We start from the raw sequence: 24,341 nt of genomic DNA on the forward strand, positions 1-24,341 counted from the left end.
TTTTGATGCTTTTGTGTGACACTGTAGCGGGACGTGCAGAGAATGTTAGAGAGGCAGCAGGGGCTGAAACTTCTGGGCCTTTTGGTGCAAATATTGAAAATAGCCGACCTCCAAGCTCACAACGCGTCGCACTGCGACGCGTTGTGAGCTTGGAGGTCGGCTATTTTCGGTGCTTGATACCACACTGAACTAAGCATAATCAAGTCAATACTGGAGATGTGGCGTAACGGCATGGATTCCTACACAGAGAGGGCAATTCTTTCAACATAAGATGCTGCATTCAAGTTCAGGAGAGTTTGGTCTTGAATGCTGCCTTCAGGTATGGCATGGAAAGAGGGCATTTGCATATCTTTCACCATAGTGAAAACTGCTTTCAAGGTCTGAAGAGGGCACTTTTTACAGACGGCTAAAAGGGCAGGTGCTCAAGCCCCCTTTGATATGTGTGCACGTGCCGATCAAGTAGGCTGTGAAATCCCTATAAAGTTAAAACATGGAGATATCGAGGTACTTTGTCCACCAGTGGTAAAATCCATTTAACTCTGAAGCGTAAGCACAAATGTTCCGTGTGTGCCGTCTGCCGTGTACAAATCACGTGCAAACGTATATACTATCTGATCTGTACACACTCCTGGGAGTCCAAATGAACACACTCGAGGATTTACGGCATGACGTCGGGTATCGTTTTCAGCCTGTCGCCTCTTTTCCTGCTGGGACAATGAAAATCAACCTGCCCCTCTGCTCGGGTGTGGAATGGAATGTGCACGGAGCTTCTGAAGTGGCGCCGTGCATGTGGACTCATCCGTCCCTGTCCCTGTCCCCTGTCACTCCGGAATGATCCGTCACCGTCACTTTGTCACTCTGGATTAGGAATCTTGCCTGTCCCCGATTGCCTCAAATCAGCGGTCCATTTAGAGTTTTAGACACTTCAGCTCAGAATGAGCCATTTTCCTTTTATTTAGGAATAACCGTTTATTGCCATGATATTACATTGAGTTTTGGCGGTGTGACTCTGCTCATGTGATGTAACAGATGTATCTGTGTAACCATATCCTAACACAGAATCTGATATCACAACCCCCCCCCCCCCCCCCACCCCCCCCCCAGAGCAGAGCATATATAGTTTACAGATATATATAAACAAACATGAACTTTCAGTTACCACAATCCATGGATTAACCAAGGTACAATTCACATTTTATCCCCTTACATTCCATCCTATTACAAATGAAGCTCAATGCCACAGGGAGGAGGCCAAGGCAGGGGCGTAGCCATATTTACCAACTGACTAGGCCTGGCACAATGTGGGTGGGCCTACATTTATGATAATATTTACAGGGACGCAATACAGTCATTTGTCATGGAAGTGTCCGGGGAAGAGAATAGCAAGAACTGTCTGACTTCCGTATCTACATGATCTATCGCTGCGCTAAATTTCTCAATATATATATATATATATATATATTATATATATATATATATATATATATAAATGTGTGTGTGTGTGTGTGTGTGTGTGTGTGTTTTGGGGCCACCAGAAGAGAAGATTTTTTATATGAAAGTATAAGATTTTTCAAACATTTTAGAAAATAGTAGATGTACAAGATAGAAGACCTCTGTCCACCAATAGACGGAGGTCTCCCACCTGTCTGTCTGTCTGTCTGTCTGTCTGTCTGTCTGCTCTGTGGTTGATTTAGCGCCTTGGTGGCCTTTGTGATGACCTATAGAGCAGCCATGCCAGGCAGGCAGGCAGCAGGCCGCTCTAAATGGAGACATCAGGGGTCTACGCGCGGGAACCTGTCCAACCGCACAGGCACTTTCCCTCTGAGTACAAATATTATGCCAGGAGATTTTTATGAGTCAAGGTTACATTTTCTGCTGTGTGTGTGTGTGTGTGTGTGTGTGTGTGTGTGTGTGTGTGTGTGTGTGTGTGTGTGTGTGTGTGTGTGTGTGTGTGTGTGTGTGTGTGTGTGTGTGTGTGTGTGTGTGTGTGTGCGTGCGTGCGTGCGTGCGTGCGTGCGTGCGTGCGTGCGTGCGTGCGTGCGTGCGTGGCTATAGTTTTATGACAGATATTGACGAGTGACATGCATGGCATTGGGGAAAGTGAGGGGCCGGCGGCAAGATAGAAGCAGAGTCAAAGATGGAAAGAGAGAGAGAGAGAGAGAGAGAGAGAGAGAGAGAGAGAGAGAGAGAGAGAGAGAGGACATACAATCCAATTAAATTCCAAGGAGCTTTATTGGCATGAGAAAACGTACCGGTACGTTTACATTGCCAAAGCAAGTGTCAAGAATAAAATAAAAACTGTCGAAAATGGGGAACATATACAGTTGGAGGGGGTACAGCATTGTGTAAACAGAGCTATGTCGCATTGTGTCATTGTATTTTTTATAACACTTTTGGAACGAGTGGCAGCATTGTTTTTCCGCAATACAATTTAGATAGTATAAGAAAAAAGAAAGACTCAGGTGTAAAATGCATTTAAAAGTATAGCAGCACATACTGTGTGTGCAGTAGGTATGATTTGTAGTGCTCAGAGACATACAAAGGAGCATATTAAAAGACTTGACACGGTGATGGAGAGGGCGAGTGGATGACTTACAGAAGCGGAGAGGTGTAGGGGTGTGTGTGTACGTGTGCGCGTGTGTGTGTGTCGGGGTGAGGTGTCGATATTTGCAAAGAGCAACGTAAAGTGACAGGCTCAGTATTCCATGTCAGCGGCTGAGGGAGGGTTTTGGGTTTCTAACTTTGACGTTGTCAACACTTTCACTCCTCTGCCCCGCCGCTCGCTGGCTGTCACTCCCTGCAGCACTGTGTGGCCATGGGGGGGGTGGCCCCCCAGACTTGGGCGTCACAAGGGGAGGGGGGGGAAGTGGGACTGAGTTACAAGGGCCCAAGGTGGAGGGGCCTTAATTATTTTATACTTTAGCTATTGAAAAATAGCAGATTTGTAGCTTGTGAGCTTGTAGATCAGCTTGTAGATCTGCTATTTTGTGGATCTGCTATTTTTGAAAAGTCGTGAAAATGTGTGCAAATCTTTGAATATATGTATTTTTTAAGCGAACATTTTTAACACATTTTGCTTCGGGGGGGGGGGGGGGGGCACATGAAAAAATTAGCACCACTGACATAGAAACTTTTTTATTTTATTTTTCAAAAAGCACACATTTTCACATTTTTTCAAAAATAGCAGATCTACAAGCTCACAGCGCGGCACTCGGCGCCGCGCTGTGAGCTTGTATATCTGCTATTTTTCAATTGTTAAAGCACAAAATAATGTCCCTCAATGAAGAACATTCATGGGGGGCCCGCAGTGAATCCTTGTACCCAGGGCCCAGCATTTGGTGCGACACCCCTGCCCCCCAGAACAGGAGCCTGGCTGGCAGGCCCGGACCCCCCCCCAGCCCCCCACCTCCTCCTCCCCGATGCCAAAAGCGCTCCAGCTTTACAACACATGGGACCTGCGAACACGACACCGGCGCTCGGTCGGGAAACAACATGCAGGACCAATTCAGTCCATCTGAAATGAATGTTCTCACCAACACCACCGCTTGATCTCCGTGATTCATCTCCTGCACGCGCACGCATGCACGCACGCTCGCACACACACACGCATGCAACGCACGCAATGCAACCAGGCGTGTTGTTGCTTGGATTATTCATGAAGCTTTCCCGGAACAGAAAGATCCCATGATTGGACGCTAGTTGTGCTGTTTTCCCCCCGCGAGGTACCAAAAAGTATATTTCTCCATTGGACCCCAGTCATTTCCCCCTTTGATTTACTAACCTTACTAAACATCGTCATAAATACTTTATGGTTCTTGTCGCTAGTAAAAAACTGCCTTTCAATCTGCGTTTTGTGCAATATGGTCCCGTTTATGTTAAAATTGATGATAAAGTTGCGGGAGGCGTGGACAACTAAACTGATACCAGCCGGCTGTGTTCTTCTTCGTGTGCTGTATTTCGTGAGGCTCAACACCACATTCTCCCATGTATCCCTGCGGTTCCACGTGACCGTTGGCAGCCAATAGCATTCCTTATGATTCCTGGGGTACCATTAAAACAATGATGGCGACACCCATACAAGGGACAAAAAAGCGTCATTTTCGCAGAATAGAAAGCAATGGCTTCGCACCGTCCATGTTTTTCTTACAGTTTAGGAATGCAACGCATGCACGCAATGCAACGAACGCACGCACCCGCCCCTGGTGCGTTATTTATGCGATGTCGTATGGCAAATTATAAATCGGGTTTGGATTTCTCTCCAACAAACTCAATCTGCTCCCTCCTCTGCAACATACAGTATACAGGACATGAACACACACACGCACACACGCACATGCACGCACACACGCACGCACGCACACACACACACACGCACGCACGCACGCACACACGCACGCACGCGCACACACGCACACACGCACACACGCGCACGTGCGTGCGTGCCCCGCTTTGGATCAAAGCCCCAGCCTTGTATCAACACTTTACAACAAATGAGATTACTGTTTTATAACAAGGCCTCACTTTTTGACTGTGTTTAGCTTACGGCCAGCGTGTACATTTGACAGTGATTTCCGTCTGAGAGACAGAGCGAGAAGTTAAGGAATTACGACTTCAAAGAGCTGCAAGTTACGTTGCGTTACAAGGCCTCGGACACGTGAGAGAGAGAGAGAGAGAGAGGAGATGAGGCAAGGAGGGAATAATTCATGATAAGAGTGAGTATTAAAAAAAAAAAAAAAAAAAAACTTTCCGACCTGGTGTGCCTATTTTGGGCTTGTCAATATTGGCAAAAACAATCAAATAAAATTGGAACGTCAACAACTTCAAGAATAGCACATCGACAAACTCAGAACATGTCACATTGCAGCAGCAGCGGCTCCAGAGAATTGTGACTGTGGGGGCTATGGGGGGGGGGCTAGCTTTTTTTTCAAGAAATGGCCCCTCAAAACGATGGTTTAGTGATGAGTCATCAATTTTCACAGTCTTTTGGGGTCCGTTTTTAGCCCAAGGAATGTTTTTCATGCAAAACAAATGCCAATGGATTCAGAATAATTAAAAACCCCTAGTTTGACCCCTCACATCCCACTTAAAGCAGATTTTTTGGGAGTCATATTTTCCTTTATAGTGTAGTGTATAGTAAGTGAAGGTAGGTTTCAAAACTTTCCCCTGATGGGATTCCTTGGGACTTTTTTTCCCTCACTAAGGACATAATGAGGATACAGAATCAGTTGAGTTTGCTACTATTGCAATTTGTTTTAGGTTTTTTCATATAATGACTGGACTATTAGGGTATTGATAACTGAACAGACCAGATCATTGGCGGATGCCAGGTCCAAATCTGTGGACTGTAGGTGATGGGATTGGGTTTTTGTGAGGCTAAAGATGCTTTCCAGCATAAAAGCTATGATCTTATAGTACGGTTTACACAGAAGTCAGTCAATTGTCTTTCACATATTCATATATATTGTATTTACTTATTCCTTTTCATTCAATGCATTTTCATCACAATTGGGTTTGTGGGGAGGGGGGGCTTAGGGGGTCTAAAGCCCCCACCAAATCCTGGGTTGGTGGGGCAAACTCATAATTTTAGGGGTCCTTGACAAAAAGTACTCAAATTCTTTACTTAAGTAAAAGTATCAATATTGCAACATAGATGTACTCTGTTACAAGTAAAAGTCTAGAATTCAAAATGTACTTGAATAAAAGTATGAAAGTATTGGCATCAAAACGTGCTTAAAGTACCAAAAGTAAAAGTACTAAATGTTTGAAAATAGCAGTTGTGAGCTTGAAGATCGGCTATTTTCAAATATCCTAGGTATAAAATGGCTGAAGTGGTTAATCTATGTTTTATAATATTATAATGTTATACCTGCACACTAAAGTTTTCAAATAAATGTAGTGTAGTAAAAGTACAATATTTGGATCTGAGATGTAGTGGAGTAGAAGTAAAAGTATTGGAAATTGGAAATACTCAAGTAAAGTACAAATACCGCAACATTGACTTAAGTACAGTACTTAAGTAAATGTACTTAGTTACCTTCCACCACTGATAACTACATGGGTTTTTCTGTCTTCAGGATCTAGAAGACAGTTGTAGAATTGGCCTCAGATCCTAATGGGTTAAGAAAAACAAATGTGTGAGCAGGAGACGTGTGGAAAAATGTATAGAGCATCGCAGCGGAAGTGGTTTACTGGTGCCACTTAAAAATCGTCATTCATTTTCCCCATAGACTTTTACAAAAATATTTATAACAATTGTGTTAAGCCTAGAACCAAGCCATCCAGGATGGCAGTGAATCATGACCATACAACCTTTGATCCTATGTGAAAACATATTTTAATATTAAATTATTTGATATACTACATTTAATAACTACCCTTTGTTTAGCAATTTTCAAAATGTTCTTTTCATAGAAACAGGTTGTATGGTCATGATTCACTGCCATCCTGGATGGCTTGGTTCTAGGCTTAACATAATTGTTATAAATATTTTTGTAAAAGTCTATGGGGAAAATGAATGACGATTTTTAAGTGGCACTAGTAAACGACTTCCACTGCGATGCTCTATAGGGGTTGCAAGAAGACAAGAATCGTTGATGGACGGATGCATGTACAGTATGTATGGAATGGATAGAATTATGGTGGAACAATGGCAAGTGAATCAATAATTACGCTGGATCGTTAACGTTGCTGAATGTTGAACGTTACAATGTTTTCAGAATTTATGAGAATATCGTCGTTTCGGGTGGAAACCTTGTATGTCCAAAACCGTTTGTTTTGTATTTATCATTTTAAAATGATTTAAACTAGTGAAAACAGCTGATCTACAAGCACACAACGAGGCGTTGTGTGATGAAGCTTTGTGAAAAAATTTACAAATTTGAAACTTGGAGATACAAGGTTTCTGCCCGACAGTGATAATATTATATGGAATGTGTGTTTTCATGGTGTGGAATACTAGTACATAGTACTCCGGTTGCTGCCCGCACAGAATACAAAACACTAATGCTGGCCTTCAAAGCAGCCTACAAAGCCTGATCAACCCCTACAACCCCACCCGTTCACTCAGATCAGTCAACACAGGGATGCTGCCCGACAGAACCCTCGCTAAAAACCCCAGAACAAAAATCCACCCGTCCTAGACAATTCACACACCTGCCCCCCAAACTGTGGAATAAACTCCCTGTCTTAGAACAACAGACTCACTCAACAGACTCATAACCCAGACTCTCCATTTTATGCCCATATATGGAGATCCCTGATGTCCACATCACTGTGACATCACGGTGACTCTGTCCCTTTTATGCCCATATATCGACAACCCTGATGTTCACATCACTGTGACATCACTGTGACTCTGTGCCACACTGGCCAGATGGCCAAGACAGCGATGTGTCAGGGGAACCACAGTGTCAGGCCTTACCCGTCCTTCTACGGACAAGCTGTGCCGGTGCTGACAGTAAACTGCGACCCACGGTCGCAAAAAGTCATAAGCAATTAATATCCAGTTTTTGTTTCCTTTATAAACAATTGGCTCTTGCAAAGTGCTGTGAGCATGCAGATTCTCTATTTTCACTATTTCTGAAACAGGGCTTAAATTGTTAATTCAGAACGTTTTTTTTTTTTATAAGGTTGGGTCTTGGGGAGACACCAAATAATTTCCCTTCTGGGTCTCGAGCTGAGAATGTTTGGGAACCCCTAGCTGCTCCAAACTGGCTGCATGAGCCACCATTACTATTATTTTTGAGCCACATAGAATTATTCCCCGCTACCAAAATAAATATTGCTTTACTGGTGTTATTCTTAGCAAGGGCTTGCATTAAAGTTAGGACACTTGAGCTTTCATTGTGTAAGTCCACGCTATTAAGGCATTTAGACCTGAACGCAAATCATTTGGACCACTTTAACCATTATTTTATTTTATAACTATTAAAAAATTGCTGATATACAAGCTCACAGTGCGGCGCGAGCTTGTAGATCTGCTATTTTTGAATAGTTTTGACCCGATTCTATAAATGTCTTCTGAATCCTTCTTCTAAATCAGTGGTTCTCAAACCTTTTCATGTCAAGGACCCCCAAAATTACATGATTTATTTTGCCGCGGACCTCTATGTCAAAACATGTTGTTCCAGAGACCCCCCAGAAGCAAATATTTGAGTTACAAATGTTCGCTTTTAAAAAGATATATTCAAAGACATACATATTTTGAGATGGGGGTCCGCGGCCAAATACATGTAATTTTGGGGGTCCTTGACATGAAAAGGTTTGATAACCACTGATTTGGAAGAAGGATTTAGACAACATTTATAGGGTCAAATCGGGTCAACATTTTCAAAGACTTGCACAAATGTTCACGTTTTTTCAAAAATAGCAGATCTAGCTCGCAGCGAGTGCCGCGCTGCGATTGTATATCTGCTGTTTTTCAATAGCTATAATGCATTACATAATTCTCGTCCTGAATCGGTTAAAGCCCTGGCGTATTTTACAGTCAAGAAGAATGAATTATATTGTGCAAAACACAGAGTGTTGTTTTAGTCTTAGCAGCTCCCAGTCGATTAGAGGAGTCATTCTGGTCCACAGCGGTGTCGCACCAAATCCTGGGCCCTGGGTACAAGGATTCTCTCACATTTTATGCTTTAACTATTGAAAAATAGCAGATATACAAGTGCGAGCTTGTAGATCTGCTATTTTTGAAAATGTTTGAAAATGTGTGCGGAGTCAAATCCTATTTCAAATCCTTCTATAGGTTTTTTTTTTTAAACCTATGCTTCTATGTCAATGGTGCTCAGATATTTTCATGTGAAGGACCCCCAAAATGATATGTATTTGGCCACGGACCCCCATCTCAAAATATTGAGTTCCAGGTACCCCCCCAGAAGCAACATTTGAGTTACAAATGTTCGCTTAAAAAGTACATATATTCAAAGATTTGCACACATTTTCACGGCACCGAGTGCCGTGCTGCATGCGAGCTTGTAGATCTGCTATTTTTCAATAGCTAAATAACGAAGGCCCCCTCCACCTCGGGCCCTATAGTAACTCAGTCCCACTTCCCCCCCCCCCCTCCCTTGTGACGCCCCTGCGGGTCCGCACCTCGTTCTGCTGCCCGTAAAGAGAGGAGAAAACCTCAGAGAGAGAATGTGCATGAGTAAGAATAACAATGACCCAGGAATAGAACCAGAGGCATTATGGGATGGGGAGAAAACTGATTGAAAAACACTCTTTTCTTTTTACATCTTGCAGGGAAATATGAGAGCTTTGTGATTATTCCCAGTAGTAGTGGATGGTTATCATAATGCATTCTCTCCCCCTTCCACTCTTACTGTAACTTGGACGCTCCTTGCGCGCACGTGCACACATACATGCACACATGCACGCACGCGCACATGCACACGCACGCACACGCGCACACGCACACGCACACGCACACGCACGCACGCACGCACGCACGCACGCACGCACGCACACACACACACACACACACACACACACACACGTTTGAATTGTTACACTGTATTTCTAACCAATACCCCTTAAACCTAAATTTCCACAAATGCCTATAAACCTGGTTAACCCCGAACTGAATCTTTTCCTAATTGTAAACCTAAATCTTTGGACCATAAAACAAGAAATCATACCATAGTTGGGGGGTACATTTGGTGCCTCACAACAAGGATAGTAATACAAGTACACGCACGCACGCACGCACGCACGCACGCCTATTGACTGACCACCCAGCCACTGCCCCCCCCACACCTCTCACCTCGCTCAGGGGCATTAAAGCTGAGAAAAACTCCACCGCTCATTTCCTCTCCCCCCCTCTCCCTCCCTCCCTCCCTCCCTTTCCCTCCCTCCCTCGCCCCTTCCCTTTTCTTCCCAAATGTTTATCCCTCCATTCCTTTTCCTCCTCTCCCTGTCTCCCTCTCCCACCCCGTCGCTCTCTCTCTCTCTCTCTCTCTCTCTCTCTCTCTCTCTCTCTCTCTCTCTCTCTCTCTCTCTCTCTCTCTCTCTCTCTCTCTCTCTCTCTCTCTCTCTCTCCGGGGTATGGCAAGGTATAACACCTTGGCTACGGAGGGGAAGAAAAGTACTTCTTACAATAAATTCATCATGCCTTTTGCTAAGGTATGGCAACATGACTGGTGTCATGACACCAGTCATGTTTTGCCATACCTTAGCTTTTGCTGAACTGACGCCACTGCTCTCTCTCTCTCTCTCTCTCTCTCTCTCTCTCTCTCTCTCTCTCTCTCTCTCTCTCTCTCTCTCTCTCCCTTTCCTACCCCCCCCCCCCTGTTCTCTTTATCCGTGGTGCTCCCTCTCATGTCGTAACAACTCGTAAAGGAGGGAGACTTTGACCTGTTTCCACCGTTCAGTTGCTGCTGTGTGGCGAGGGCTTAGAACCACTTAAACCCCCAGCATCCATATATTGTGGGAAAAGCTTTGGCAGAAAATATAGCAGTTCGGCTATTTTCTTGCGAAAGCTTTTCCCCTACAATAACAGAAAACAGAAAAGACACTATAGTCAAGACCCAATGAAATGACTATTTTGGTTATTTTATTTTGAAGTTTCAGTTTGAAAAGGAAGCCTGTGTGTTTCTGAACCAATCCGAGGGGACCAGCCCTTCAGGCGATGGGATTTCAAATCTGAGTAATGGGAGTAATGGGAGCCAGCAATGGGAAACAAACAGGTGAATGTAATCAAAGGTTCATTTATATTCAAAAAATCTATCTATGTTATTACTTTTTGAATTTCTGTTCACAGGAAGTAATTAAGAATGGCCTATTTAGGGACCTTTGATGTAAATATACACAAAAAAATGTTTATTTTCTATTTTTTTGGCATCTAGTGTTAGGTATGGCCATATTATCACTACAGATATGCTCTAAAAGTGTGAAAAACATGTTTTTGATTTCACCCTGTCTTTAAAGTGGTTAAGCCTGCCCTGATGTATACTTCATGGTAAGACGGTGGGCCTGTATCAGCTGTTATTAAGTTTGGGTAGGAGGACTAACTATTAAGACAGCGGTTCTAAACCTTTTCAGGCCGCTACCCCCAAAATAATCATATTTTAACTGGGGACCCCCCCATTCTGACGAGCACTATAAGTTGAGACAATACATTTTGTATAACACGGTTCTATTGTGAAAATAGCAGATCTACATGCTCACAACGCCTTGCAACAGATCAGCTATTTTCACAATTCCTACCTCTACTATTTTACAATTTGGCCAAGTTTAATTTCACATTTTAGAGGTGTTTAAAAGTCCTTAAATTGTCACTTTAGAAACGTGCAGACAGCAGACGACACCCACCTCCGGCCATTCCAGCCTGGGCAGAGATATAACAATAGCAACAACTCTAATGGCAACAATAACTATAATAGCAGCTATGATAACATGTCCGCAGTCATTTTCCATGGAAACCCCTGATCCACAGCTGGGGGTCTGCAACCACAATCCATGGGAGCTATCACAACATGGCCGCAGCCATATTCCATGGAACTTAGACAGTTACAGCAGTTTTTAAGGAGATTCAGCTTGTCCCTTAGGCCATTTAGACCGTGAACGCAAATCTTTAACCATCATTTTATGCTTTAAAGATGAAGTGCCGTGGTTTTTTCCCCCCTAAAACATGATTATCAGGTATTATGATTATACTAGGAAGATTTTTTCCAGAAAAGTGCACAGAAAGAGTTAAAATTAGGTTTTTATGTGGCCACACCCACCAGTTCATTAAGTATGCCTGGTTGTCATGGTGGGTGGTGACCCATCTGAAGTTAGCCACACCCACAGTGTATAAAAAAATTGCAGATATAGCCGCGCTGCGAGCTTGTAGATCTGCTATTTTTGAAAAATCGTGAACGCTTGTGCAAGTCTTTGAATATTTTTGACCCGATTCTATAAATGTCTTCTAAATCCTTCATCTAAATCAGTGGTTCTCAAACTTTTTCATGTCAAGGACCACCAAAATTACATGCATTAGGCTACGGACCCCCATCTCAAAATATGTTGTTCCAGGGACCACCCAGAAGCAAATATTTGAGCTACAAATGTTCGCTTTTAAAAAGATATATTATAAGATTAAATCTAAGACTTGCAAAAAAATCTAGATTTTTCAAAAATAGCAGATCTACAAGCTCGTAGCACGGCACTCTGTGCCGCGCTGTGAGCTTATATATCTGCTATTTTTCAATACTTAAAGCATTAAACAATTCTTGGCCTAAATGGGTTAGATTACCATTCATGTCATAAATGCGTCAGTTTTTTTTTTTTATTTCTCTTTCTAAAAACTCGCAGCTGCTTTAAGGATTTGATTATCACGCAGTAAATTTGTCTGTTGCTTTGGCGGGCTTTCTTTTTCCCAAGGTGCACTCTGGCAAATGAGGTCACACCAGGAAGAGAGGACAGATGGGGATGGGATGAGAGTGACCGCAGGGTTTCCCACCACGCAGGGGCGTCACACCACATTCTGGGCCCTGGGTACAAGGATTCACTGCGGGCCCCCCATGAATGTTCTTCATGGGGTGTGTGTGTGTGGGGGGGGGGGGGGGGGGGTTAACCCATTTAGACGCATTATTACGCATTATTTTGTGCTTTAACTATTGAGAAATAGCAGATCTACAAGCTCACAGCGCGTCACCGAGAGCTGCGCTGCAAGCTTGTAGATCTGCTATTTTTGAGAAATCGTGAAAATAGTCTTTTGAAAAACCTGTTCTATATGTTTCTATGTCTCAAACGTTTTGATGTGTAGGACCCCCAAAATGTATTTGGCCACAGACCTCCATCTCAAAAAAATATTTAGTTCTAGGGACCCCCTGAAGCAAAATTTTAGTTACAAATGCCCGCTTAAAAAATACATATATTCAAAGATTTGCACACATTTTCACGACTCTTCAAAAATAGCTACAAGCTTGCAGCGTGGCACTCGGTGCCGCGCTGTGAGCTTGTATATCTGCTATTTTTCAATAGCTAAAGTATAAAATAATGAAGGCTCCTCCACCTTGGGCCCTAGTAACTCAGTCCCACTCGCCCCCCATCCCCCCCCCCCCCTCCCCCCCTTGTGACGCCCCTGCACCACACCACACAGCCGCACATAACACCACGTCACCGTGCATTTTTAAACAATTAAACTTCTTTTTTTGATCGTCGCTGAGATCATCACGTTAATGACTTTTGGCCCTGGCGTCATCATATACCCCTGAGTCTCTTGTCAACGTTTGGGTTTTGTGAGTGAAAAATAACGAACGGGAAGTCAGGATTTATGAGGCAAAGTATGTACACTATAACATGCACCGTATTTACTGTACACTATAATGTAAATGCAAATTTATACTGCACTGACCCCATAACGGCGCTGATTTTGACAGTTAAAGGAATATTTCACTTTCAATAAACGTTTGGCAATTTTATCGTCTAATCAGGCTTTCATGAACACCCTGAACAGTTTTTAATTTGCTTGATTCAATATTTAGATATTCGATGTAAATGTTACCAGGCCCTCCAGGCCCAGGGCCTCTCCCCATACACACCCATTGTAACTTCAAACTTCATTTTAACCATGATAGATTCATTAAAAACACCCATTATTTTTTCTGGTGACTCATATTACCTTCCTAATACGTGAGCAGGCCGTGTTTTTTCGATAACTTTATTCAATTATGTTTTGTATTTCATTTTTTCCATTTTCCCAAATAATTATTAAAAATAAATGAAAAAAAGTTATCTAAATAACACGGCCTGCTCACGTATTAGGAGGGTAATATGAGTCACCAGAAAAATAATGGGTGTTTTTAATGAATCTATCATGGTTAATTAAAATGGAGTTTGAAGTTACAATGGGTGTGTGTGTGGAGAAAAGCCCATAAGGGTGTTTCTGTTTCAGGTGTTTCCTGTTGAAAGTGGAATATCCCTTTAAACAAAGCTGAAGATTTTTCATCAATTGTGTGTGGTTTTGGAGTGAAAAATAAGGAACGGGAAGTCAGGATTTACGAGGCAACTGTTTGTACACTTTAACATACACACTGTACACTAATGTAAAAGTAAATGTATAGTGAATTGTCCCCATAAACAGTGCCGATTTTGACAGTTAAACAAAGCTGAAGGGTTTGCATCCATTGTCGGTGGGTTGTCATTTAGGTCCATCTCTGCACATACAAACACCTAAACCAGGGGTCTTCAACGTTTTCAGGCCAAGGACCCTTTAGTTGAGAGAGAGATGAAGCAGGGACCCCCCACAATCTGTTCATAGATTCCTTATGGCTTCATTGTTAGACAGCACAATCATCAGTGTATTTTGGATTCATGTCAATTTGTGTTTTCAGATATTTAACCACTTGAACCGTCAATACTTAATAAACTTGACCTTTCACTGTGTACTTAGTGTGCCCTTTTTCCCCTCTACACCAAACCTATTTGCCGAAAATAGACGATCTACAAGCTCACAACGCCTCGCAGCGCGAGCTTGTAGATCTGCTATTTTTGGCCAAAGTTCTCAGAATATGGACACTAGGGTTCAAGTAGTTACAATTAAAAAGGCAAAACATTTGGAGGACCCCCTGTAGTATCTCTGGGGACGCCCTAGGGGTCCTGGACCCCCTGTTGAAGACCCTTGACCTAAACCAAACTCTTACCATCTAACTATCACCTTCTTCTGTTGTGTCTAACTGTCAAAATGGCCACTGCAAACAGAGCTCACCTGAATACTCTCAGCGCAAGCTTTATCCTTTGAGTGATGGGATCTCAGTTTACTTGTCATTTTAAGCAGTGGCAGTGGTTCTCAAAGTGTGGTCCGGACTCCGGGGACCCCCACCAGGCGTCCCTTAAGGGGTTCCAGGGCGTCCCCAGCTAAATTAGGAACAGCTTAATCATCACTCTGACCGTATTTTATACTTTGTGAACGTGCGTACGTATTGTGAGCATGTGCTATAATGTTTTAAAAAGATTTAGAGAAAATTACATTAACAACATTTTAGGCAGGAACATTCACGTCAAGAAGATTTAACCATTTATTGCATAAATGGAATACCGTTAATCTTGGCGTTTGAAGGGTGATTTTTGCACGATCTACACGATCTACATGCTTGCCAATCTACATGTTCACAACGCCTCACGTTGCGAGGCGTTGTGAGCATGTAGATCTGCTATTTTCACAATATAAAGTATTATTATTTTTTGGTTCAACTTCGACTTTCGACTTTCTCTGGTGGGAGTCGACTTGTGTAATGAAGTCGACTGAGTCGACTTGTCGACTTTTTCGTTAATGCCCCAGCTTGGAGGACTGCTATTTTCAATATTTTCAACAAAGGCCCTGAAAAATGGTCTGAAAAGTGTCAGCCCCTGCCTCTCTAACATCCTCTGCGCGTCCCTGCGGATGCCAGCTGTAATAGCAGCAAGGAGACAATGGCCTCAATGTGGTGCCCAGATTAATATATCTTATTTGTTCCACAACCACTTTCACCATTACTGTCTGGAGTTATAAATGGGACTGAAACACAGCTGTAGACCTCCCTTCTTCTGCCAACGAACGCATTTACCGAAAGACTGAAAACATTCATTGAATACGTGTGTTTTGTTTCTGTAAATGTGTGCGCGCACACACAGTCATCTGTAACAGGGGTGTCTCACCAAATTCTGGGCACTGGGTGCAAGGATTCACTGTGGGGGCCCCCCATGAATGGGAACACATTATTATGCATTATTTTGTGCTTTAACCATTGAAAAATAGCAGATCTACAACGCGCTGCGAGCTTGCAGAACTGCTATTTTTGAAAAGTCGTGAACATTTATGCAGGTCTGTTTCCATGTCAGTGGTGCTCAAACATTTTCATGTGAAGGACCCCCAAAATGATATGTATTTGGCCACGGACCCCCATCTCAAAATATTTCGTTCCAGGGACCCCCCAGAAGCAACATTTTAGTTTAGTTTTTTTTTTGCTTAAAAATACATATATTCAAAGATTTTCTGGTGGTTCCCAGTTCAAATATGATAGTTTTTGTGGGTTCCCAGTTCAAATATCATTATCTTTTCAAATATCATTATTTTTGGGGGTCCCCAGTTCAAATACCGGTATGATTATTTTGTGGAGTTCCCAGTTCAAATATGATTATTTTTGGGGGTCCCCAGTTCAAATATGATTATTTTGTGGGGTCCCCAGTTCAAATATGATTATTTTGGGGGTCCCCAGTTCAAATATGATTATTTTGTGGGGTTCCCAGTTCAAATATGATTATTATATCATCGTCCAAATTAAATTCCCCTCAGTTGTAATTCTATCCCATTCCTCCACATTGTGTTACTTGATGAAGAACATGCTGTGAGTTTCACTATCAGAGAATTCCATCCTGAGCTGGTTAAGGCCTGTGTGTTCCAGATTCCACCATTCATTCCATGGCATATTTTCAGCCATGTTTCACACGTACAAAATGTGACTCGAAGGCAGTCCCATTCGCAGATTGCGTAATTGGTTTCTGCCTTAGCAAATCACACGTTTAAGTGCAAATAGTTTAACAGTTAAGCCCCAGGGGGGTCCAGGGGAAAAATCCGCCTAAAATGTGTGCCCAAATTGGAACAGTTGTGGACACAAAACTACAATGATTGTGGCTACTCTTGACTCACCCAATGTCAGCTAACCCCTGAAAATTCACAAATGTGGTGTAAAACATCACATTTCTCTAACCAAATTGTCCTGCTGTGATCATTTACCAAGGAAAAGATGATTGAAAAAGACCTCCGCTTATGGAACTTTTGCCTTCTGAATAGTGAATGAGCCTCAAGACCTCTTTGAAAACATATAGTGAATAGAGAAATTGTTCACCAAGGTGTCATTAATTGATAGGCAAAATTGTATGAATATATTCCTGTAAACTCTACAGATGTTTTAGAGAGAGTAGTGCTGTAATATTAGTAATGTTAAAGTATAGGGTGAAAAATGATAAAAACAAGTAACAATAACTAGTAATAATACTGTAATATGAGTAATGTATGGATGAAAAGTACAATGGCAGCTGATTACTATGTTGTAGGACCACTGTAACAATAATTAACAAAGAAATTGTAGTTTGATTTGGTCTCTATTGATTTATTGACCTTTATTGACAGCTGTTCAGAGGTCAACGGGGTTCAAGAGGTTAAGAGTTAAATGAAAGTACGCCTCATGTCACTTTGAGGCGGGATCTGGCGATGACATTAGATCCCTGATGTGCCCATATACGGAGATCTCTGATCTCATCAATATTAAGCCCACATATGGACATATTGTGTCAAACATCTATGATGTCAGACGTCAGTCGTCCCCATATTTGAGAAAATATGGCCACATTTTGTCCACCTTAAACAACCAACCAGGTCTGTAAATTATTTTGGTCAAAGTTGATCCCATGTCAAAAGCGCCAGCGCTCGCCCAGCAGTCTGCTGTCACCCAGGCAGATGCGCGCACGCACGCGCCCGTGCGTGACCTCTCCCTTTAGGGCGAGGTCGCTTCTCGCCCTTAGGGCGTCTTACTAGTCTAGTCTAAACCTGGAATGTCCTTTTATGTTTTTCTTTTAAATGTATGTCCTTCTATGTTGTACAGAAGTGTTCGAGAAATCTTGAAAGTGAAATTGTTTTATATATATATATATATATATATATATATATATAACCAATGAAATGTATTAAGAGTAACTACATTGGATCCGTTGAATTTCCTTAAACGTATCCGTCTTAGACACACGTTGTATTCGTGAACATTGACGCATTCAGACAGGTTGGTTTGGGAGTCTGTCATTGCACGCACTGAAAAGATTATCACACAAGTGAAGGTTATGGGGAGCCAAATCTCATAATGTGGAATGATATGGGCTTAGATCCCACATAGAAGAAACACTGCCGTTATTTCTGGTTTCCAAACGCTGATAGTGTGTGGATTGTCATAACATGCGGGTGGGTGGTGTGTGAACTGTATTTTACACAACGTCATCATTCAACTTGACGACTATGAAGCAACGTTTCCCAATAAAGTCTTGATCTTTGTCCCATCTGCCCTGCCTCTCCCCACTGCGTGCCATCACACAGTAAAATACTCCGTTTTAATCTGACCCTAGGAGTGTGCCAATGCAATCAAATGTACCTGTAAGGGTTCATTTTTACACTCGGAGTTATGGGATAAATGTACACTGCAGGTTTTACTGGGCACAAAGCAGTAACGCCTTTTATAGAATAACATCAATGCATCTTGTAAAAACAACTATTATGTAACATTGTGTCTGCTGTCATCACTGTCCTGTACACACGCCCTGTGTGCAAGTGTACACAAATGAGTATTATAACACAAGAAATGAAACTTATTATGATAACCTGTTGCTAATTGTCTAGAAGACCCTTCTATACATGGTAGATTATCTTTCCAAATAAATATTTCCGAAAGGAAATAAAGTTCTTTGAATTGAATTGAATTGAATTGAAATTGAATTGAACTAATTTAGACCTGAGGCCAATTCTAAAAACGGCTTCTAAATCCTGACTAACGTTTTCTTAAAAACTAGGGGTCCGTCGGAAAACCGGTGTTTCGGAAAAGGGGACCGTCCCCCTATAGGTTGATTAGGGTGGATCTTAAATCGCCTTTTTTAGATTTTCTTGAGTCTCACCCCCCAATTATGTTCCTATGTACAAAAAACTGCTTTGGTTAAAATTTGGTTGAATTTCAAGCATATTTAGAGGTAGCTCAATCAAGTCAAAGATTGTACATTTTATTGGTCAAAATCGAATTGCACTGCAGGCACATTTAAGTTATACATTACACATTATTCTTATACTAAGCACAGAAATTATATTTTTTAAGCTTACAAATCTAAACACAAATCTGATTACATGTTTGTCATGTCAAACCAGAATTAATGTATTGTAGGAAATAACAGCAAAAAATTACAAATTACAATTTTTCATTTAACGTGCAGAATGACATGTTACAAATTACAATTTTTCATTTAACGTGCAGAATGACATTCCTACAGAAATTCTCTTCATTTCCATCTTTCATGGCTCTCACCATCAGCCTCTTCGTTTGCCCACTCACTTGACTGTCAAACAATGCAAGTCCGACGATCTCTGGAGCCAAATAAGATAGGGGCATATGAAGAGAATTACTGTTGAACTTGGAACAATTGCAAGGAAGAACATTGAAGATGTTGTGTCTCCCAAATCCAAGGTGCTTTTAAAAATGATGGATCTCCCAGATTACATCCTTGACATTGATCCCGATGAGTGGGAGCCCAGGGAGGACTAAGAAGCTCTGGCTGTAGTGAAGGCGATGAATGTTGTCAATGATCATGCAGAGCGTGGGGTTGCCCTAATACAAGAATATTGTGGTCTCATTACTAAAGATGAGTCCCAACTCCAGTGATTGCTGCGAATTCTGCAGAACCATCGGCACAAGTATCCCGATAGCCGTAAACAAACTTTAATTGATCAGTAACTACTGAATTACTATACTACAGTGACTTTCGGGGGTTTTGGGGGTAAACAAGGAAGTGGGGCTGTGTGCTTGTTGTGTGTTGTGAGTATGATTGAAGAGTGTGCAATAAAGACATGTCATTCTGCACGTTAAATGAAAAATAGCAATTTGTCATTTTTTGCTTTGTTATTTCCTACAATACATTAATTCTGGTTTGACATGACAAACATGTAATCAGATTTGTGTTTAGATTTGTAAGCTTAAAAAATATAATTTCTGTGCTTAGTATAAGAATAATGTGTAATGTATAACTTAAATGTGCCTGCAGTGCAATTCGATTTTGACCAATACAATGTACAATCTTTGACTTGATTGAGCTACCTCTAAATATGCTTGAAATTCAACCAAATTTTAACCAAAGCATTTTTTTGTACATAGGAACATAATTGGGGGGTGAGACTCAAGAAAATCAAAAAAAGGCGATTTAAGATCCACCCTAATCAACCTATAGGGGGACGGTCCCCTTTTCCGAAACACCGGTTTTCCGACGGACCCCTAACCTGACTTTCGCCAGATGGTGGCAGCATTGCGTTGCATTGCTTTACCATCTGGGCTCGGTCCGGCAGAGTTGATAACACTCGTAAAGTCCCGGGCCGGACCAATCAGCGGCAGCTATGGGCGGGCTCTGAGCGGCTCTGAGCCAATAGAGTCTGATTGCAGACCACGTGGAAACCCAGGAGGCAGATTCTGGGTGCAACGGTGCAACGTCATGCAGACAGGCCAATATGAGTGGTTGGAGTTGGCACTCCCAGACTGTGACAGAGAGACGGCCATATCCAATCACCTGCTATAGAATTTGAAAAAATGGCCTGCCCCTTACATCGGTTCTGCCGGAGCGAGCCCAGATGGTAAGCAATGCAACGCAATGCTGTCACCATCTGGCGAAAGTCAGGTTAACGGACCCCTATTCCGAAAAAAAAAATAGAAACACCTCTATTACGAAAATAGGATTCTCTCCCTTCGCTCATCCCCCCCCTCTCTCAACCCCCCCCCCCCCCCCCCCCCTCACCCCTCGCGCTCATCTATCTATAAATGCGAGAAGTCTCTGCGTGTGTGTGTGTGTGTTTGTAATCCGCGTATCTCGAGAACCGTTCGTCCCACCGGCTTCAGATTCGGCACGCGCGTTCCCCGCCGCGGCACGGAGTGCAGTGCCGGGTCTCGACCCGACCCGACGCGCGGTTTTCCCGAACCGGCGCGAAACGTTCGGAATCTCCTTATGCGGGGTTGATTGTTGACATCAGGCTGTTTCTGAGGAAATCGGCGAAAGCTCTGACTCATTGTGACATCAGCGATATGGGCATAAAGTCTGACATCAGAGTTTTCTGCAACCGGTACTGTGTGTGCAGAGATCTTCATATATGGGCATAAGTGGACAAAGACAAAGACAAACAGATGGTCAAAACGGGTCCTATGACAGGTATATTGGGGTTTGCATTAAAGGGTGGGGCATTCATGGGGTTTGCATTAAAGGGTGGGGCATTCATTCCCTATTTCAAATTCGGCACGTGCGTTCCCCACCGCAGCAGGTAGTGCAGTGCTCGGCCTCGACCCGACCCGACCCGATACACGATTTTCTGGAACCAGCACGAAAGGTTCGGATTCTGATGTCTGACATCAGGATTTTCCGGAACTGGCACTGTGTCTGCATAGATCTCCATATATGGGCATAAAATGGATGCAGACAGACAAATACAGATATCTCCATATATGGGCATAAATGGACACAGGCAAACAGATGGTCAAAGATCTCCATATATGGGCATAAAGTGGACGCAGACAGACAGATACAGATATCTCCATATATGGGCATAAATGGACACAGGCAAACAGATGGTCAAAACGGGTCCTATGACAACAGGTATAATGGGGTTTGCATTAAGTTTGTCTCCTCCTCCATCTGTTTGTCTGTGTCCCTTTATTCCCATTATGGAGATCTCTGTATCTGTCTGTGCCACCGACTGTGTTGCAGACACAGTGCCGGTTCCCCCTTTAATGCAAACCCCATTATACCTGTTGTCATAGGACCCGTTTTGACCATCTGTTTGAAAAAGCGACAGAAATCTCATATATGGGCATAAAATGGACGCAGATAAACAGATATCTCCATATATGGCATATATGGGCATACAATGGATGCAGAATCACAAAGATCTCCATATACGGGCATAAAAGGGACACAGACAGACAGATACAGAGATCTCCATATATGGGCATAAAATGGACGCAGATAGACAGATATCTCCATATATGGGCATATATGGGCATAAAATGGACCCAGAACTATAACTGCAGTGATCTCCATATATGGACATAAAATGGACACCGACAGACAGACAGATACAGATATCTCCATATATGGGCATAAATGGACACAGGCAGACAAATGGTCAAAACGGGTCCTATGAAAACAGGTATAATGGGGTTTGCATTAAAGGGCGGGGCATTCATTCCCTATTTACATTGTTCCGAGTTGGCCAGGTCGCCGACTAGACGCTGGGCCGCCCGAAGGGCGGCCCAGCTTCTAGTTACTTAAAACAACCATCACCCATTCCCTCTCTCAATGGACTCTCTCCCCTTGCGCTCACCCCCCCCCTCTCTCTCTCTCTCACTTGCTCGCCCGCTCCCCCGCTCTCTCTCTCAGTCTCTCTGTCTCTCTCATTTCAGTCTCAGTTTGCGATGCACGCATGCATGTAAAGCCATGGGAATTAAGGAATGCACGCACGGTCAACACTCAACCCATAAACAAACATGATGATACAATTGATAAGTTCTTTCTTTATGAGGAGATGCTATGGAGTGGAGACAGTAGGAAGAACACCACCAAAGTATTTTAAACTCAGCCAAAGTTGCACAACGTGCGCATGGATGCACTGTGTCACCACTCGACAGTGAGTAGTGAGTACGGAGTAGCCTTTTTGATTAATTGCTGGCCAGATGAATCTATCAACCGCGCAATTGTCAAGACGTAGGCTATTGTATTGTTGCCATGAAACATGCAATAGCCTACAGAAACACCTTGTTGTGAAAGAGGTGTGCCACATGCAGACACAGCCTGTAGTCCAATTAATTCCCTTATGCAAAATTGAAGCTGTTTTATTTTGTTTAGCCTACTTTTCATTCAATTATTTTCAGTCCCATGCAGTAGGCCTAACACTTTAACTGTTGCTATTGGCTGTTTGTGCACCTGCTTGTAATTTATGCATTACAATTAGGCCTATTAAGTCTGGTATTTTTTTCAGTTGTCCGGTACATTTTAATCATGCCGGTCACGGTAACCGGCAGTTTAAAATCCTAGCGCGAAGTCTGATATAGGTCTATATACAAGGAATTCATGATCATATTATAATATAGCCTACTTCTGCTGCTGACATGACAGTGAAATTATAGAATCATTAGGAGAGAGAAAGGCCTTCTTCTGAATGTGTGAGTACATTTCAACATATATTATTGTATTACATTGTAATCACAAGATTGATACAGAACTTAAGAGAGAGAGAGAGAGAGAGAGAGAGAGAGCGGACTGCGCCTAAACACTGTTCGAACGGTGTGAACGGACTATAGGGACTCATGGACTAAATATTAAATAATAGCCTAAATAATAGGCTTTTCGGAATAGCAGGGTCTTATATAAAAATTGGAACCACCGTTACTCCGAATAATGCAAGTCAACGTTCGGAAAAACGGTCTTTCGGAGTAACGGGGTGTAACCATATATAGCTAATGTCATAAAAAGGTGTTCCCGGATTGGAATTCGCGACCACCCGCGGATTTCTCGGCCGTTCGCGGACTTTTCTGACGTCCGCGGAATAGCGGTCGCGAGTGGCAGCAGAGCGGCGGGAGTAGTCATTACTACTATTATAAAACAATGTGTACATGGTCTGGCAAGTGGCCACTTCATACAGAGCCTGGGGAATAGCTTAGCTTCCTCCTGCTAGTTGCACTGACGCTGTATTGGTCCGGTCCCACATTCGTTCCTGACAGAAACTGTGTCCTGATCTATAGTTCCTCTCTGCCTCTATAATGGTCCTGGCAATAACAATGCTAATACAGAAGAGAATAAATAAATATTACACCCATACTAGGTAGTAGGTAGGCTATCCTCTAAAATGTGGTTACTATGGGCATTGGTTAATTTGCATGACAATATAGTCTTTGCAACAGAAAGTAATTATTAAAAACAATAACAATTAAAAAAATAATAGATTTAATATTAGATTTTTATTCTCAAAAATGATTATTTGATTATTCTAACCACTAATTACAATTAATTGTAGCTATTTCATGAAGGGTTTTACTTGATTATTAGAACTATATCATTTTTAGCTTGATAACTGGTCATTTTAGGTTGTTTATTAATGTCCGCGGAATCAAGAATTGTTCACCACAGAATTCCGCAGAATCAGGATTGTTCTCCGCGGAATAAAGCATTTTTCTCCGCGGATTCCTGGGGGGACTAATTATACCCTGAAAAACCTTGTCGCTTGTCAGAGTCAGTGAGTCACAGTCAGGAAGTGATGTCAGTGTGATGTCAGTGAGTCACAGTGATGTGGTTCAGAATGGCTCATAAGGGAATAAAAAGGATGTCACGTGACATCACTTCCTGTACTGACAGTCAGACAAGCTACGAGATTTCTCAGGGTATAAAAGTCCATATATGGTCATTCCCAGAAAAAGAAAAAACCTTTTATGTCCATACAACTTGTGGGTGGAATCAATGCCACTTACAGGCCTCTTTGTGTATACTGTGACCTGACGGTCGCTTATCTCCCGATTAGGGAGTCTTACTGGTGGTGCAGGAGGAAGGGGTGTACGGGTGGATCATATCCTGAAGATAGGGGCATGCCAGGCCCTTGCCTT

The sequence above is a fragment of the Nannobrachium achirus genome, assembly GCF_963921795.1.
Source record: "Nannobrachium achirus genome assembly, chromosome: 1".
Taxonomy (NCBI): domain Eukaryota; kingdom Metazoa; phylum Chordata; class Actinopteri; order Myctophiformes; family Myctophidae; genus Nannobrachium; species Nannobrachium achirus.